At 44.1% G+C, this 20,131-nt stretch overlaps 1 long non-coding RNA gene across 1 annotated transcript; it reads right to left on the bottom strand.

The window, feature by feature from the left end:
• Positions 1-4,291: 4,291 nt before the first annotated feature.
• Positions 4,292-8,650, bottom strand: LOC104590653 (uncharacterized). The gene is made up of 3 exons (XR_002022308.2): positions 6,180-8,650; positions 5,830-6,013; positions 4,292-5,677 (listed from the first exon to the last, which is right to left on the bottom strand). It is a non-coding gene; the product is annotated as an uncharacterized LOC104590653 (long non-coding RNA).
• Positions 8,651-20,131: the final 11,481 nt, after the last annotated feature.

Genomic DNA, 20,131 nt, shown 5'->3' with positions numbered 1-20,131 from the left:
CACTTTTATGAAATTACTTTTATAAAAGCACTTTTATGGAAGTACTTTTACGAAAATACTTTTATAAAAGTATTTTTACAAAAGTACTTTTATGAAAGTACTTTTATGGAAGTACTTTTATGAAAGCACTTTTACAAAATCACTTTTAGGAAATCACTTTTATAAAAGCACTTTTATGAAAGTACTTTTATAAAAGCACTTTTACAAAAGTACTTTTACAAAACATCCATGCCAATTGGTTGACATTGACTATTGGAGACCAAGGTTGGCGGTTTGTTCATGTAGCATCGTTTCATCATGTTTAGGCCATTTTATTCTTGGTAAAGTAACATTTCCTAGGTATCAAGAACTTTTAGAATCAGGGTACATTTGCCATAAAAGAAAAACAACGATAAAAGCAACCCAATGTGAAAACCAATTACATTTTGAAAAGTGACCCCTCCTAGGTATCAGAAACCCTACAGAATCAAGGTGCATTTGTTGTAAAGGAAAGCATCAAAAGTAAGCAAAACACAACATTGAAAGCAATTCAAGAACATAATACTTAAGCTTATCGCAAGGCACAATCACAACACAAACACATATATTCTTCAAAAAACATTTTAAGAGCCTTAAGAAAACATGTTGAAAACTTGACAGAGGTCCTGTGCTTGATATAGCGCAACTGCTCTTTGGTCAAACGAGATGCATCATTCCAACCAAGAGCAATCGACACTTAAAATTTTGACCAAACACTCGATAAATCTAATGACGATGCAAAGTGTTGTGCTTTCAAGTGTGCATCAGTATTCATCAAGATAATAATGCATGATTAATATGATTCCTTAACTTAGTAATCTCACTTACGCTCCTTGGGGGACGATGAGGAATCTACAAATTTTGGACACGCTACCACATTCCTTGAGAAAGGTGGTGAACTTGTTATCAAGCTTCTATATCATCATCTCCTATCTCAAAGTGACCCCTCCAAGGTATCTGAATCTTTATGGAGTCAGGGTATTAGAAAATGGCTTTTTTTTTTGGAAAATGACCCCTACTAGGTAAAAACCTTATGAAATTAGGGTAAATTGGTGAAAACTGCCATTTTTTGGGAAAACGACCCCTACTAGGTAAAAACCTTATGAAATTAGGATAAATTGGTGAAAACTACCATTTTTTGGGAAAATGACCCCTCCTAGGTCAAAACCATATGGAATTAAGGCTTATTTGTGAAAACAACTATTTTTTGGGAAAATGACTCACCCTCTTGGGTAAAAACCTTACAGAATCAGGGTAAATTGATGAAAACTACCATTTCTTTCAAAAAAGACCCCTTCTAGGTAAAAACCTTAAGGAGTTAGGGTTCATTTGTGAAAATGACTATGTTTTGGGAAAACGACCCCTCCTGGGTAAAAACCTTACAGAATTAGGGTACATTTGTGAAAACTACTATTCTTTGGGAAAACAACCCCTCTTGGGTGAAAACCTTACGAAATTAGGGTTCATTGGTGAAAACTACTAATTTTTGGGTAAACGACCCCTCCTGGGTAAAAACCTTATGGAATTAAGGTACGCTTGCCGTAAAGAAAAGTCATAAAGAACTTTAATGCAGTAATGGACTTTGATGCCACAAGGGACTTTAATGCCACGAGGGTCTTTACTATCGTGACAGACTTTTAACAAATATGGTTATCATGATCAAATAATGATTTCTATGCCATAGGCAGGAAATGATATGACTATCTGAAAGTTGGATGATTTTAAAAAGCATGATATGATTAACTGAAAAGCACAATTCATCATATAATGAATAACTTTCATATGAAATTTTTAACTTATCAACACAATGCAAAATTCCATATTCAGATAATGCAAAGCAATGGATGTTCTTTTTTTTTTGAAATAAAAAGAAGTGTACTACACACAATGGGGGGTAGTGCGTCCCCAAAAATCTACAAAACAAATAAGAAGAAGGGAAAGGGGAAGTGAGTTGATACAATAGTCTAGGGAAAGGGAAGAAGAAGAAAGAGCTTCATGAGGAAGCTAATCTACCACCTGGTTAGCTTCTCTGAAAATATGATGATATCGAAGACCACCCTCGAATAGACCTCTCCTCTTCAAGCAGCAAGAGATGATGCCTTTCAAATTCCAAGGAACATCCGCCTTTTTTTTAGGCACGAGATAACCAATAATGAATCACCCTTGATTATAATAGGATGCTCCCTATGGATATTCAAAGATAGAGTTCCATCGGGAATTTTTTTTCGGACTTGAATAAGAGATAAAACCAACCACTTCATTCTTGGAAAATAATGATCAATATATTTCAAATCTCAAAAACATAAACATTGGATATGCAATGATCGTCGATCAAAGATCCACTTCACGAAACACCCATCGAAAGGGGGTCTTCCCTAGTTTGAATCAATTAAGAAGGATTACTCATGAAGATGATGACTGCTCAATTTTGCATTGAAAACCTGATGATTTAACGAAATGGGTGTTGATGGCACACTCGAATAAGGGATGAAGTTGGATGTGCTCAAACTAGATTAAGGGATAATTCTATCATGCTCCTAATAATTGGTCACTTCATTGTCTTTGATATCCAATTCCTTGATGCATTGCACTTTTAACAAGAAGATTATCTTTTTTTTTACCATTTTGCCCCTAGCTTTAGAGAACAATCGGGCTTGATTTCTTCTTTCCATTTTTTCTCTCTTTTTTTGCCAACCCATTCAGATCTATCTAGTGTCAATTACCAATTTTTCAAGGATTGGGGAGGACTTTTGACTAGGACAAAAATGTGGCATAGGACAAGGGATAAAAGGTTCAAGAAACTTAAACTAAATATCGGATGCTTGAATCCATATTTAGAGATTTATTCAAAATTATGCTCTTATACTCTTGTTTTTCCTCAATCAAACACTCTCGCAATCATAAATGACACAAAGTTTTCTTCATGTCTTTCAATACTATGGATTATGCTCCCGGGTGATCAAGGAGGACTTTATTGAAGGACGAAATGGAAATAAGTGAAGCTAAAATAAAAAAACTAAGAACAGATGTCACTGTTGGATCCTACCAATCAAGTCTGCCCCAGTTGTTCTCACTTGTTCTTTTCTTCTTCTTCTCACAATAGTTGGCTGCTCCAGTCTATCTTTGCAACCTCCCTTCTTTTTACCTCTTTTCTTTTCTTTTTCTTCCTTTTTCTTTAATTTGCACATTTGCCCCAATTTTTATATTCATTTCTTTCTTTCTATTTTTTTCTCAATTGATTGAGGTTCATACGTAGAATTGAACATCTGACATCTGCCTCTTAGGAGGGTTTATTTGAAGGAATGGTTCCTGCAAAGTCTCAAAGGGATAACTAGTGAAATGAATAATAAAGAGAGTTTAACGAAAAGGGATAAAGCAATCAGCCAAAAGAGGGCCTCCCATCATTTCTCCATTAAATGTATAACACGTATGGGAGAAATACATGTTGAGTACACATTCTGAGTTCAACTAACTTAAGGGTATTTATGTCATTTGAAAACTTTAAGACTTGAATGTTCTAAGATTACTCAAATGAGAGTATTTTTTTTCTTTTTTCTTCTTTCTTTTTTTTCTCTTTTCTTTTCTTTTTCTATTTCCCCTTTTCTCATTTTTTTTTTCTAACTTCTTTTAGTCCCTTGGAAATAAGCATATTAGGAATTTTATTGGTTTAACCAAAGAAGAGGATCTAACAAATCAGCTCAATGGGCTAAGTAGCGGTATTGACAGTGGCAAGGGATTTAGGGGAATAAAAACGACTGATAAGGGCCTCCAGTCCTTTCCATGATTAATAAGCAAAGTACTAGGTTGTTATGACACAATCATTCTATGTTGGCTCATGAAACAGACCCAAAGGAGTGCATATCTCATCATAGTGGTTTCAACATCATGCTTACCCCAGTTTGAGCTATCAATGGTGGGCTTATTTGTAGACATGCTTGGGAATGGATATCACTACTTTGGAATGATGGGATTACCCCTCCCTAGGGTGTTTCTAGCCATGACCCTTCGATCAACAATCATTATTTCGCACAGTTATGCCTTGCTTATCCTAAGCTTGCTATCCAAGACAATCATGCTTGCACAATCCTTCTAAGGAAAATAGTAACTTTATCTCTTTCCGAATTTAGGAAGTCTCCTTGTTACTGAAACTTATTACTTTATCGAAAGCGCAGAAGGCAGAACAATAAAATGAAATGACTAACTAAAAACTTTGATTAACACAAAAGATGATGTGTTCAATTATTACAAAGCAGAATGGAATAAAAGAGTCCAAATTAATGCAACAAAACAAAAACTGATGAGATCTTCTAATGGATCAGCTTGTTGGGCATTGGCGGCACCATGTCTGGAACTTTCCTGGTGGAATCGAATACACCCTTGTCAATGAGATCTTGAATAGCAAACTTTAGCTGCCAACAATAATTGGTTGTGCACCCTGGTCCATGATGAAAGTCACAATGAACATTTTCATCATAATTCCTAGGCTTGGGTAGCATTTGATCGTGAGAGCACGGTAAATGGGTGAGGATCCTTTTCTCCTTCTAGGTTGGTTGGCCATTTTGAGTCATTTGAGCTTGAGCGGGGGCTAATATGTGTGATGTCAGCTTGGAAGATGATGCATAGTGTGGAGTTGTTTAGGGTGGGGCCAAAATGACAAGAGAGTTCTTAGTCATTACAAGTGCACCAGATGAACATCTATGAACTAATGGTTGGTGGGATGGGGATATTGGTTGAGGTGGTGGTCTAAAGACTGTGGGAGTGGATGCAAACGTTGCCAGGGCTGGTAGGGACAAAGTACACCTGATGAGGGTGTGTGAAGTGGGTTTTCCATGATTTGAGATATCAACCAATCCACATTGGAACCTAAGATAACCATCATTTGCTTAAGCTCGTCAAACTCTTGGCGGATTACGAACCAATGAAAAGAAGCCGAACTTATTATGCAAAATGCAAAATGGATGGAAAGAAGAGATGGTGAAAAGAAGATTTCTTAATGAAGCTTTCATTAAACATAACTGTGTAGTTCGTTTATCGTTAGAGAGCATTGGTAACATGTCCAGAGCTTTCAGGTTAATCTCATCTTGTTCTATCTTTTCTCCTTTTCTTTTCCATCTTAAAGTAGCATTGATCCTCAAACAACGAATAACATATGCATGAAACATCACAAAGGAAAAACTTGTGCATGAATCCATCCATATATTTATTCTACATTAATTTCACTTTCACCAGCGAAGGTGATTATTTACTAGAGTAGAAGTAGAGAGTAACACTTCAGGAAGGAAGGTAGATCCCTTCAGCGGCTGAACCTTTGAAAGGAGGAAACCTGATGCCGAAGTACAAGTGGGTTTAGGGTAGTAGGGGCAGTCAATGAAGTTAGACCCAGATTTATCCACGCAGAAGATAACTTGGTAGAGTGATAGTTGTTCGACTTGTCAAGAGTGCAGTCAATTGCAGGAGTTACTCCAGTTGCTTCTTTATGCTATGTTTGGTTTGAAGGAAAATGTAAGGAAAGGAAGAGAAAGGTAGGGAAACTTAGACAAAATTTGTGAAGATTTCCCTACCTTTCCTTTCTTCCCTACTTTTTCCTTAAAACCAAACACAGCCTTAATGACTCGTGTGAATCTCTCCGTGCTGTAGAACAACCCGGTGGGTTCGATTCCTGCATCGATCATTAATTATTGTCCACAACAATGGCGATCATATATACTGATAATTAATGAAGCTCATCAAATTAAACACATATAAGGCCACAGATCAAGAAATTAGTGAGAGAAGAAGCTATATATCGTCATCTTCATATTATAACACTACCTCCTTCTTTTGAGGATTTTCAGGATATCCATTCTATCCTTGAGGTCGAGGCCTGCTTTAAAGAAATCATATTGACTATCGAAGACAGAGAGTGTGCAGGTGCCATACTTGGTCCACTCGAGAGACCAAAATTCGCTGTAATTGCTTGGGCATGAATACGAGGGCCAGTTGGTTAGCATTCTATCTACAGCCATGAAAATGATATAATTAATATCACAGGGAAGTAAACAAATTAATTAGTAGCTCCTGCCTCCTGACGATCTAGAAGAGGAAGATTAATCGAAGCAAAATTAAAACAGCTAGCTAGCGAGAGATCGAGCAAGAGAATAGATAAAAGGGTACGTACGTACCTCGAACAACAGATCGAGAGAGTTGCTGGCGTCACAGTTCCTCAGCTTTTTCCCATTACTGTCAAATACAAAGATGCCATGCATGGTAAAACCCTCTGAAATCGTTACAATACTGGTTGGAAAGCAACAACCTTGTACAGACGCACAGAACGACCCTGGCCACTAAACAAAGCAAAAATAATGGTATGAACAGTTGGTAGAAAATGGTAGAGAATACACCATACAGCCATATACGTATACATATTATAGACACGGAGAATGTTAAGGCACATGGGTATTTCTTGTTGTCCTTTCTATCTTTGATTGATGAAGACGGGAGAATAATGTGGGTCATAGGGTGTTGGGCAGGTGGGAAGAGAGTAGACAGGACATAAAACTATGATTCTGAGTTAACGGTGGTCCAGCCTCCAACAGACTAAGGACAGAAGAAGCAGCTAGAATTAGAAGACGTAGCGACTTGATTGAATTATGTAGTTTGAAGAGGAACGTTTGGCCTTTAGTGGTTTGAATTATGTGGAGACTGGAGAGTTGAGTTATATATATATATATAAGTTATTTTAATATAATAAGACAGAAATTTTCATTTTAGGCCTTGTTTGTTTTATTTAATTAGTTAAAGTATATTTATTTGAGTAAGTATTTTTTAGCTAGGCAAAACTTGATAGGATATGTGAGATTTAATGTTATTATAAATTACAAGTTATTCTGATTTACCCATCTTACAGATATTTTTGGATACCCTCGATTATAGTAGAATCGAATATATATGAATATGGTAATTAATTTATTGATTAACCAACTTATCCCTCGTTAAATACCTATTAAAATCATGCATCTATTTGTGTTTATTTGACGAACCATTACCTTCACACTGCCCAGAATGGAACTCCCTAGATTCAATGACTGTTTATTATTACTACCTAACGGACAAAATATATAATAAAATTCTTTTAATACATAACCGACATAGAACATGTGACCATATATTATATTTCCTCCCTAAGTTGATATTCCTCCATTCCTCCTCTATTACCACATCTCTTACGTCCTTGTCCATCTCCAGATATTATGAAATCAAAATATTAGATTGTAACGGTAAATTTTTGTCGTGAATCATCAATTTGATGCGTGTAAAGAAGATCAGCACCCACACTGGTCTACATTTTTTAGGGCAATCTCCTTTAATTTATTGTAATAGTTACTTCCCCTGAGTTTTTGAAAAATTAGACAAAAACCTCCATTCCGTCATTGACGCACACAAAAAACGTTATCTGATATATATTTTTTTAAATACCGATTTTATCCTTCATTTTGAATGCTCTTAACTTTAACTATTGATATTCATCTTGGATGCTCTAAAGGGTACACCACCTTATTTACCCTTGGACAGAGAAAGAAAGTCTGAGATTTCCTTGGTGTTTTATTGTTAACAACAGCTCTATGCAAGCAATTCTAGTACTGTCCTTGGACAACCGGAAACAAAAGAAATTAATCCTACAAAATATAAATCACTCATTCCATTTCTGCACATAAATATAACTATTGATCTTATTTATCATACAATGAACATATTACCGACGTTGACGACAAAAGCTTCAAGGTTGGGACTTATCATACAATGAACATATTACTGATGTGGTCTTGATGAAGGATGGTTAAAAAGGTTGGATCACAGTGAGGTCCCTGTTCCAAGGGTGGGTTCTAGCTTCTGGTACCGCGGATAGTAGTTAAGCCTCATTATTGAATCATTTCCTTCAAAAAAATCTCAGAAATGGGTAGGACCTACTCCAAGGCACATTCGTAAGAGCTCCATGATATATACCGAGAGAGAGAACTCATGGCCTCATTGGTACCCCCTCCTATGTGAACCGAACCAACGAAATAGAGGACAAACACGTACATCAATTAATTAAGCAACAAAGTTTGAGAAAATATTCAAGGAAAAATAGAGGAAATATTCACTCATGACGTTGAGGAAATATCCTTCCACGGTTTTGTGTGGTTGTTGGTGGGCTGAATAGCTGAAGGAAAGGGTCTTTCCAAGGTAGTTTGAAGAAATAGCTAGTAAACCTACCAGCATATCCACAGTTCTTGCTGGTCTTCCTCTAAGCCCAATGCTTTTCGTGGAGTGGCATGTCAAAGAACAAATCCATGTAGCAATGAGCATCAACTATGAATCGAGCTTTTACTCCGTGATTTAAAAGAAGAAAGAAGTTGTGTTTCTTATATGCCTCCCCCACAAGCCTCAATGCTTTCCAGGCTGCAATTGGGTAACTAGAAAGGAACCCACCTAATGCAGCATGATCTGGACACTCTTAGCTGGCTAAGACTTGGCTCCTAGTTGTGACGGACGGGACCTGAGAGGAAGAGGAAGGTGAAGGGTTCCCGGGGAGCTCTCCCGATGGGAACACTCCGATGGCTAAGTTAGAACTCTTGAGAAAACTCAAAGAAGACACAGAGAGTTAACAGTGCTGAAAGTGCTAGCTTCAATACCTTAGCTTCGTGAGGGTTGGGGTCCTTTTATACCGAAGCTCGGTCAAATCAGGCGCAACCGTCACTGCCCTAGCTGTTACCGCCAGGGCAGGGGTGGCAGGTGTAGGCTGCTGCTACAGGCTGCTACTGCAAGGTACGGACTCGACAGGCGTGCCATGCTTTTTAGAGACGGCAGGCAGAACGCCGCCTGGCAAGGGATCCGAGCATTGCCACCAGATCCGGTAGGTATGAATGTCAGGCAAGCACGGATGTCAGGCAGATCTCCTAGAAGTCTGCCGAGCTACCATACACCGAACCACCTGGGGCAAATTTACCTTGCACCAAGGTGCTGAGGTACACCGAGGTGCCCGCACTGGAGGCAAGCCTTAAGCAAGTTCGAACAGGAGTCTCGATGATGCTGCCCCGAGGTGTTTCTCCCTCGGGACACAGCCAAAAGCCAGGGTGCTCCCTTCTTAGGAAGGGAGAGCTCGGGGCCCCTTAGGAGGAGCTCGGGTCTCAAGGGGAGCTCGGGTCCCCTTGCATGGGGGAGCTCGGGGAGCTCCGCCTTCAACCTTGGGGCGAACTGGGCCTTGCTACTCAGCGGGTTGTCACACCTGCCGAGTCATTTGGTCAGGCCTCGGCGAGCTTGTTACGCCGAGTTGCGGCCAGGCTGCAACGCTGACTTGTCGCTTATGCCAGGTCATATACACGTGTCCCCTTGCTACGGGGTCAGGCTGAATTACCGTACATCAATTGCCCCCCACTCCCCGTGCTAGGGGTGTTGACCTAGCGCGGGGAGTCCGTAGTCTGCCGGGTGTATTCGGCTCGGAGTCCAAACTTTCTTGCCTGCCAGCTCACAAGTTGAACCGGTTTTCTGCTCGGTTCTGCCAGGCGCAGCTCGGGTTGCGTGCAGTCTACGCACGGACATCACGCGAGTTATAGACTCTGCGGACGTCAAAAACGTGCTAAACTGATTTCGCCTCGAAGGTTGTGCAGCCGGTTTTCATGAGGACTGTCAGATCGTTTCGATCTCAACCATTGATGCCCGCATATAGTGGCTATAAATAGCGGGGGTCCTGGCCATTTTCCTTCACCACAAACCTTCAGCTGTAGTTTTGAGCTCGCATCCAAAGCCTCCAGCTCAGGTCAGTTCTATCCCAGTCCGGTCTATTTCTCTTTGGTGAGTCACCCTATCTCTTCTTCAGTTTCAGTTATGTCTTCCTTTGATAGCCTATTAGACGAGCCCGAGGTGCCTGAGGTGGGTACCTCGGCTCAGGGTAACCATATCGGAGTCCAGTCTCCCGAGGCGCGGGTGGCCTCGGGTAATCAGGAATCCACCTCTCACCGGCAAATGGATATCAAAACGGCCTTCTTGAATGGTGATCTTACTGAAGATATCTATATGCATCAGCCGCAAGGCTTCATTATTGCTGGTCAGGAACACATGGTATGTAAACTTAATAGATCCATTTATGGACTGAAGCAAGCTTCTAGGAGTTGGAACATCCGTTTTGACTCTGCTGTCAAATCGTTTGACTTCAAGCAGAATCCGGATGAGCCCTGTGTTTACAGGAAATCCAGTGGGGATAAGGTTACCATCTTGGTATGTATGTAAGTGACATTCTACTCATTGGGAATGATGTAGGAATGTTAACTATGGTGAAAGTATGGCTTTCACAGCAATTCTCCATGAAAGATCTTGGAGAAGCCTCCTATGGTCTTTGACTATATAGAGATAGATCGAAGCGGATAATAGGATTATCCCAATCTGTTTACATTGACAAAATAGTCAAAAGATACAACATGGAGAACTCCAAGAAAGGAAATGTTCCTTTCAGGCACGGAGACACTCTCTCCAAGAAGATGTCTCCCAAGACCTCTGAGGAGATTGAGGGCATGAAGAGCGTTCCCTATGCCTCTGTCGTAGGGAGCATCATGTATGTCATGCTGTGCACTCGGCCTGACATTGCTTAGGTAGTGAGTGTGGTAAGCAGATTCCAAGCCAACCCAGGACAGGAGCATTGGACTACTGTGAAAAACATACTTAAGTACCTTCGAAGGACAAAAGAGTTTTGTCTGGTATTCGATGGTAACTCACTACAGATCTAGGGGTATACTGATGTTGATTTCCAGTCGAATCCAGATGATATAAAGTCTACATTTGGATATGTTTTCACGATAGGATCGTGTGTTATTTGCTGGAAAATCAGCAAACAGGGGTTCACTGCAGACTCCACGACCGAAGCTAAATACATTGCTGCAAGTGAGGCTGCCAAAGAAGCCGTGTGGATGAAGAAGAAGTTCGTTCACGAGTTGGGAGCCGTTCCATCCAGCACATCACCCATCCCGTTGTTGTGTGACAACAATGGAGCTATTGCTCAGGCTAAGGAGCCATGAGCCCACTCAAAGTCAAAGCACATCGAGAGGAAGTACCACAAATTGTGGGAGATTGATGGTAGAGGGGACGTCCTGATTTGGAAGGTAGCGTCAACGAAAAATGTAGCGGACCCATTGACGAAGCCACTATCACAGAAAGTGTTTGAGAAACACGTGGAAAGCATGGGACTCCGGCTTGTACCAGATTGGACCTAAGTGTAAGTGGGAGTTGTTAGACAGTTTTTGTATGCCCTTAGCTTCAATCAGTTTGATGTACATTATGAGTTTATTGTAAATGAATAAAGTAAATATTTGATTCAGGTTCCTTTGGTGTGTTTCTGTGTAATCCCCTTTAACTGGACACTTAATGAGACTCGTGTTAGTTTAGAATGTTCACAGCCAGTGGGTCGGTCTGGGGAGACCTATCCTGATAAGGCTGACACTAATGTACCACCAAGTCGGTTGGGGTGGCCTATCTCGGCCGTCAGGGTGACACCCAAGGCACATGCAGTGTAGGATTAATTGAATCTTTGAACTGGACCAGATTTCCAGTATTGCCCTAGACCATGGAGATTAATCGACAAAACTAGAAAGTTACACCCGACCCCTAGACTCGATTATGATACTGCACTAGGTGTCGAATTGGGCTGTCTTTGATGTACCAATCAGTGAGATCCTTAACGGGGGTCAAAACCTGGGTATGTTGGGACAGTCTGAGAATTCATCTGAGTGGGTGATCATAGTGACTGGATCAGCCCCTTTGTCAGAAAAAGGTAATGATCGGGGATGCACTCTCACTGATGGAAACCAAGACTATCAGTAGTCGATTTCAATCGATGAGATTTGTTTTTGCAAAATATATAAAAGTATATATATATATATGTTATGGTTTCCAAAAATGTTTGCAAAAGGTTTTAATTCCCAGGATCCATATAAGTAGAGAGTTCAACACTGCTCCTTGCAGCCGAGGGAGAGGTCCTCTCTTGTTAGGCAGTGTTTGATCATTATGGGTTGAGAGGTTGAGTGTAAGACCATAGAGGGTAATACCTGATGGGCTAATCTTGCATCTGCCCACAGTTCCTAGGTGTTACAAGGTAGCTTGGACCAATGACCACTTAGGGCCCATAGAGCCCATGTGATGGGTTTCAGGGGGTGCACTGTCCATAACAGTGTATTCGGCCAGGCCTTGTAACAAAGGCTGGGCCGAACCCATGTGGCTGATGTGTAGATCAATGTTTGGGTCCCACTCCATACAAGGAAGCCCAATTGGGTAGCAGTTAGGAAGGCTAAGTGAGCATATAACCTTAATGAGCCTAAAGCCCATTTCGAACTGGGCTAATTTAAGTAGTTATATAAGGGGCGAATTCTAGGAATGGATTAGTAGATAGGATAGGATCTTAACACTATCCACTCAAAGAGTCTAGATCTGAATGTGATTCAGATCTGGAAACCTCCTAATAAGAGTAGGAGAAGGCTGATCTAATCTGCTGATAAGATAAGTGTTTATCCTTATCACCTAAAGGGATGTCTGATCCAAATATGATTTGGATCAGCAACTCCTAATGGGATTAGGAGCTGATCCTTCAAGGTTACAAAAGAAGGAAGGGGTGGCAGCCTTTAGAAGACACATATTCACATCCTCTTTAGAGCTGAAATCACAGAAGGAAGAATTAAGCAACCCTGCGAAATTCTTTCTTGCCGCCTCCTTCCTGTTGCCGCCTACCCTGCCAGTTCGTTCTCCAGTTTAGTGGGAGAAACCAAGATTCGATCTTGACATCAGTTCCTTGTGAAGGGATTGATAGGAAGTTGTGCTCACTCCATCCTGCTACTTCTTGCGAAGGATTAGGTTCTTGGAGAGAACACTGCTGATTCTGGTCCATCCTACACTGCGCCATCTTCAGTGGGAGCAGTCTTTGGATCCTTCCTTGGGCGTGAACACCTCCATTGAGAGATAATATTTCTCTGTATCAGGTATAATCCTCTCCTACTGTTTTTATTCAGATCTGGTTCAGTTTATGGTTCAAGATTGATCCTTGAAAATATGATTGTCTAAAATAGGGAATACGATTCCTAGTTGAAGGGAGATAAATTTTTTTGAAATTCGCCCACCTTATTCTGCAAGATTTGGGTATCCATACAGTGGATCTCTCATCCCTTCACGAACCCTCCACCATGACCTTGGAGAGGCTCCACCAACTCATTCGGCAATATAACTTGCCTAGGGAGTACACCTACAGTTTACCTGCGAGGAACTTCCCGTGGGAGCATGACCCTGATGAGGTCGTGATCTTCCGAGAGCAATTCATAGCTGGGCTATGCCTTCCCTTCCACCCACTCATAGTGGAGATCCTAAAACACTTCAACATTACGATAGACCAGCTTCACTCTAACTCGGTCCATAACGTGGTCAGGACCACCAAGACCCTGGCATCATACTGGACAAGAAGACCAGGGAAGCATTCCAGTCGCGGGCTGAGATCGGTTGTGATTTCAAAGATTATATCACCGAGGGTATGCTCTTCCAGGCTGGCTTGAGCCCAGGTAGGTAGCTAGTACCTTAGTTGTTTGGCCCGCTCCTTTCTTTTACTCGAGTACTAGTGCCAAGCTCTGTGCAGGTCCCATGGAGGCAGACAAGCTCAAGGGAGATCGGCTCTTCAAGCATATGAAGGGGAGGAAGAAGCGGGCTGCTAAGAGAGCCCGTATCGAGTCACCGCCAGCCCCCATTCCCGAGCCCAAGCTTCCACCGGCTCCAACTTCCGAGCCCGAGCTCCCTGGGGCTCCTCCGATCATTGACTTGGAGGAATCCATACCACCAAGGGAGCTTGAGACCTCGGCTGAGCTTGCTATGAGGGTAGCTGCTGAGGCCGAGGCGGCCACCAGAGCTGCTGATGTAGCAGTTGAGGCCTCCGCCGAGCCCATCCATAGAGCCGAGACGGTGGTTTCCAGCTCGGTGAACCCAGATTAGGGCCGAAGTATCTTGGTACCCCAGTCTGGTCTTCGGAAGAGTAAGGGGGCCATTTACTCTGAGGAAATTTCAGTCTAGGCCAAAATGCTCAACCCTGCTCAGCTTGGAGCTCGGGCTGCCCCCCACACTATGATGGTAAGTTCTCTTCTCTTCCCTTTTCTTTTATATACATGTTTCTTCGGTACTAACTAACTTCCTTTGTCAGGCGAACTCCGTCGTGCATGCCCTCGCTCTTCAGTCCGAGATGAACCTGAAGCGAGCTCTGACCGCCGAGGAGTCTTCCCGTACCACTCATACCGACCTGAGAGTAGCACGCCAGTAGATCCACCGGTTGGAGAGCGGCGCCATGGCCCAGAGGGGCATCATTATGACGTTGACGGCGGAGAAGGACAAGCTAGCGCGCGAGAATGACGTGTTAAGGGGCGAGATGGAGGCCCTCAAAGCGGAGCTGACGTGCGAGAAGGGTGTGTTGAGGGGCGATCTGGACGCCCTCAGGGCAGAGGTGGATGGCCTTAAGGAGAATAAGGAGGCCCTCCTACACGAGGTGGAGTTCCTCAAGAAGGACATCGAAGAGAAGACCGAGATCTTCACTCAGGCGATAGAGGAGACGAAGGTCAAGGCAGTTGCGAAGTACATCCAATCCGATAAATTTGATGCCATTCTAGGGGAGGCCTACCGCAAGGGGTTCAAGCTCAGCAGGTGGCTGATAAGGCACATGTACCCCGAGCTCGACGCAAGCGCCATCACCACCTTGTGAATCACGGATGAGATAGCTCGGCAAGCCACAGAGGATCTAGATTCAAAGGAGTACGATGACGAGGAAGCAGACGCCCCCGACCAGCTTGAAGCCCCTGAAGAGGTCTCGTGCAGAGATGAAGATCCCCTGAATTGATTGCCTTTATATTCCGAGCCTGCGAGCTCAGTCTTTGTAGTTGTTTTTTTTTTTTTGTGAAGCTCATTGTATAAGGCTTACTTGTTAATGAAATTGATCTTTTTCCATGTGTTGTTTTATCTGAGCTATTATGGTTGAGTGTGCGAAGTGATTGACATAGTAGGGCATAGTAAGGCACATGCCTGAACTGGCTTGTGGCGTACACCAAGGTGATTGACAGTAAGGCATAGTAAGGCATGTGCCTGAATTGTCTTCTGGCGTACATCGAGGCGAGTTAAGCGTCACGGAATCTACCGGTCTGCTTGCACCCTTGACATGTTGTGTACTTTGGTGTCGAGCTCTTTGGTCAACTCGGTGTTTTAACCCCTTAGAATTCATCCGCGTCATAGAGGTGCCTAGGTTACTATGCCGGAGTCCGTTAGCTCGACATTTTTTCCCTTGAGCCTTGAGAGACACGTGGTCCGCTCTTGGAGTTCGCCCATGGCATAGAAGTGACTGGGTCTTATTGCGCCAAGGTCTTTGTTAGCTCGGCATTTTGGCCCTTAACCCCTGAGAGTGACTCGTCTATTCAGTTTTTTATAGGTAATACTGCCTTAGGTTGACAATATTCCATGCCCGAGGTACTTGTTTTCCTTCTAGGGTTTCAAGCTCGTATGTTCCTTCCCCGAGTACTCGCTTTACTCAGTAGGGTCCTTCCCAGTTCGGACCGAGCTTGCCAACGCCGGGCTTAGGCACCATAACCTTACGGAGAAACAGGTTGCCAACGCAGAGAGTCCACTTTTTGACCTTGGTGTTATAGTACCGAGCTACCCTTTGCTGGTAGGCCGCGATCTTGATGTATGCGAGGTCCCATACTTCGTCAAGCAGGTCGAGGTTGGTACGTAGCTTGTCATCATTTACTCTACCATCATATGCTTCTAATCTCAGCGAAGGAACTTCAATCTCGGCTAGAATGACTGCTTTGGTGCCGTATGTGTGGTTAAAGGGGGTTTCTCCTGTGGCAGTCTTTTCCGTTGTACGGTAGGCCCATAATACACTAGGCAGCTCGTTCATCCACAATCCCTTAGCTCGGTCCAGCCACGCTTTTAGTCCTCGAAGGATTGCCCTGTTCATGACTTTTGTTTGACCATTTGCCTGAGGGTGCGCTACTGAGGTGAAGTTCTGCTGAATTCCCATGTCTCGTTACCAGTTTTGGAATTTGATGTCTTCGAACTGCTTACCATTGTCGGAGATCAGTACCCGAGGTAATCCGAAACGACACACTATGTTCTTCCAAAAGAAGTTCTGCACGTTCTGGGCCATGATTGTTGCGAGAGGTTTAGCTACGACTCACTTTGTGAAATAGTCAACTGCCACCACTAGGAACCTCCTTTGTCCCGTTGCTAGTGGGAATGGCCCGAGTAGGTCAATCCCCCATTGTGCAAATGGCCATGGGCTAGTGAGGTATTTTAGGTTAGCAGTAGGCCGGTGGTGGATGTTGGCGTGCTTCTGACACTTGTCGCATTTTTTGACAAGCTCGGTTGCATCTTCCTTCATCGTTGGCCAGTAATACCCCTGTCGTAGTGCTTTCTAAGCGAGGGCCCTGCCCCCCAAGTGTACACCGCACAAGCCCTCATGAGTATCACGGAGGACGAGCTCGGCTTCAGAGGGTTGCAGGCAGCACGGGTAGGGGAGCATGTAGGATCTTCGGTACAGCCGTCCGTCTATCATGATGTATTTGGCTGCCTGACGCTCTACCCTCCTGGCAGCATTACGATTTGCGGGGAGGGTCTCGTGTAGTAGGAAGCTCGTGAGCGGATCAATCCAGCTCGGCTCTGCTTGAACGATGGGAGCGACCTCCTCTGCTCCCCTGAGAATGCTAGGCTGAGGCAAATTCTCTATATACACGGTCCTCATGGTGTTATCGCCAGTGCTGGCTAAACGGGATAGGGCATCGGCCTCGGCATTCTCTGATATCGGGATTTGCTGGATGAAGTATGACCGGAAGTTGAGCACAACCCCTCTTACATTGGCTAAGTTGCCACCAGGGTTGGCTCATAGGCTTCGTACTCACCCATAACCTGATTTACTACAAGCTGGGAATCGCTGCAGACGACGACGTGCTTGGCTTTCACATCCTTTACTAGATTCAGCCTGGCTAGTAGCACCTCGTACTCTGCTTCGTTGTTCGATGTCACGAACTCAAAGCGTAGTGCGTACTCCAGTTTCACACCACTTGGCCCATACAGAACGATCCCAGCTCCGCTGCCCTGCCGATTTGACGAGCCATCTACGTGAAGGATCTAGGGTTCTTCATCCCAGTTCGGGCTTGGCCTAACTAGGAGAGATGCCGCGCTGGTTTCTACTTCACAGCGTTCGAGTTCAACCAGCCCGGGAACCCCGAGCTCTCCCGAACTAGGGACCTCGTGTTCCACCGGCTTGGGGACTTCGGAGCTAAAGGTGCATTCTGCAATGAAATCTGCCAAGGCTTGGGCCTTGATAGCAGTTTGCGGTTTATACCGGAGTTCGTACTCGCTGAGCTTGATGTCCCACTTTGTTAACCTTCCCGAGACCTCGGGCTTCAGCAAAACTTGCCTCAGAGGTTTGTTGGTAAGGACAATGATGGTGTGAGCTAGGAAGTATGAGCGGAGCTTTCGGGCTGCTATAACCAGTGCATAGGCTAACTTTTCTATCTCTGGGTACCTTGTCTCTACTCCCTACAACACTTTACTAACATAATAGACGGGTCGTTGGACCCGATCTACTTCTCTTATTATTACCGAGCTGACCACCTCGTCACTTGCCGAGAGGTATAGCTCTAAAAATCACCCACTTCGGGTCCGGTTAAGACTGGGATGCTAGCGAGGTACCTTTTGAGTTCGTCGAACGCGAGCTGGCACTCTTTGGTCCATTCAAAGCCTTGCTTTTTATGGCCTTAAAGAAAGGCAGACAGCGATTTGCTGAGTTGGACAAAAAGCGACTCAAGGCAACTAACCAGCTGTTCAGCTTCTGAACCTCCTTTAATTTCCGGGGTGGTCTCATTTCTAGGATGCCTTTGATTTTGTCCGGGTTGGCTTCAATGCCTCACCGGTTAACGATGTACCCTAGGAATTTACCTGAGGTGACACAAAAAACACACTTGTTGGGGTTTAACTTCATATTAAATCTACGCAAAATTTTGAAAATTGAATGTAAATCTTGTATTAATTCATGTGAAAATTGGATTTTGATGACCATATCGTCTACATAACACTCTACTTTTTTGCCAATTAGTGGCTCAAACAGTTTGTTTACAAGTCTTTGAAAAGTGGCCCCAACGTTTTTCAACCCGAAGGGCATGACCTTGTAATAGTACAGGCCGAACTTGGTTATGAAAGCAGTTTTCTCTTCATTATCTAGGTCCATCCTATCTAGTTGTAGCCTGAATAGGCATCCAGGAAGCTCAGAAACTCGTGCCCCGAGGTCGCGTCCACTAGACGGTCGATCCTGGGAAGTGGGAAGCAGTCCTTTGGGCAAGCTCGGTTCAGGTCGATGTAGTCGATGCACATGCTCCATTTACCGTTGGCCTTTTTCACCAGAACGGGGTTGGCCACCCAACTCGGGTAATGAACCTCCCTGATAAAATTGGCTGCAAGGAGCTTCCCAACCTCCTCATCAACTGCCCTCCATCGCTGTGGGGCTTGGTTGCGCTTCTTCTGTTTAACGGGCCTAACTACAGGATCAATGTTTAGCCTATGAGTTAAAATGCTAGGGTCTATGCCGGGCATTTCTGCCGTTGACCATGCAAAAACATCTAAATTTTCAAGTAAGAAACTTACCAGTTGAGACCACAGGGGTTCCTCAATAGAAGAGCCGATCCAAAGTACCCGAGCTGGGTCCTCTACCGAAGCCGAGATGGGGATGGTCTCTTCGGTAGGTGTGGCTCGCTCCGCGAACTGCTCTGTGGGTCGCTCTAGCTCAAGGTCGTCTGCTACCTTGGCCTTTCCTTTGAGGGCGGCTACGTAGCACTTGCGGGACTCGAGCTGATCGCCTCGCGTCACTCAGACTCCGAAGTCTGTAGGGAACTTCATTGCCAGATGGTAGGTCGAGACTACTGCTCATAAGGCGTGGGTGATGGGCCGACCTACTATTGCGTTGTACGGGGAGGGGGTCGCGACCACCAGGAGCTCGTGGCTAAGCCTTACCACACTAGGCCAGGTGCCGACCTCCACGGGTACAGTGACTTTCCCTAAAGGTCTGACCTCCTCACCGCTGAATCCCATGAGTGGAGTGTTTGCAGGCTTCAGGTCGCTTTCCTGGAGCTGAAGCTGATCGAAGGTTGCCTTGAAGAGAATATCTGCTGAGCTGCCTGAGTCGACTAGGATGCACTTGACCTCGAAGTTGTTGATCTTAATCTTTATGACGAACGCGTCATCATCATCGGTGAAGAAGATCGGTTCCTCCATCCTTGGCCGCTTTGGGGGGTTAAGCTCTTCCCTAGTAGCCTTGCGGGCTGACGATCGAGCTACTGCCAAGGTGTAGCCTGCGATAATTGATCCTCCGACAATTACATGGATGGTCCCTCGGACTGGTCTCTCGTCGGGAGGCTGCCTCTGCAGTTGTTCCGCTTGTCTGCTGAACTCGGGATCTTCCTTACTCTGCTCCCTGTGCTGACCTGCTTTACTATTATTATGCTGTACAAAATTTCTCAGATATCCGTGACGGATAAGTTCTTCTATCTCATCGCGGAGATTCATACAGTTTTTGGTACTGTGACCGTGATCTCTATGAAAACTACAATACAAGCTTTTATTCCTAACATTGGGATCGGCCTTAAGCCGAGGTGGCCACTTCACATTTGGGGCATCCTTGATCGCCATGAGGATCTCAGCCCGTTTTGTGTTGAGGGGCGTATAATCCCTTTCTGCTGGCGGAGCTCGGAAAGGTTGAGTTGGCTTTGCCCCCCGAGCTTGTCCTTCTTCTTCTTGCTGTCACTTGGAGTCGGGGGCTCCGGTTCCCTTTTTCGTTTTTCAAGGGCCTGCTTGCCCTTTTGGTTAATCTCCTCCTCTGTCCCTATGAACCGATCTGCCAGTTCGAGGAACTCAGTCACGGTCTTGGGTTGGTTGACAACCACGTGCCATCTGAACTCCTTGTGGGTGCCCTGCTTGGCCGTAGTGAGCCGAACTATAGGGTCTAGGTCGGGTATCTGCAGGCAAGCGTCATTAAACTGCTTGATGTAGTTTTGGATGGACTCTCCTTTCCTCTAGACTATGCTGAGGAGGCTTTCTT

The sequence above is a fragment of the Nelumbo nucifera genome, chromosome 4, assembly GCF_055504915.1.
Source record: "Nelumbo nucifera cultivar China Antique chromosome 4, China Antique-T2T, whole genome shotgun sequence".
NCBI classification, from domain to species: Eukaryota; Viridiplantae; Streptophyta; class Magnoliopsida; order Proteales; family Nelumbonaceae; genus Nelumbo; species Nelumbo nucifera.
This window is presented reverse-complemented; position numbering and strand designations above follow the sequence as displayed.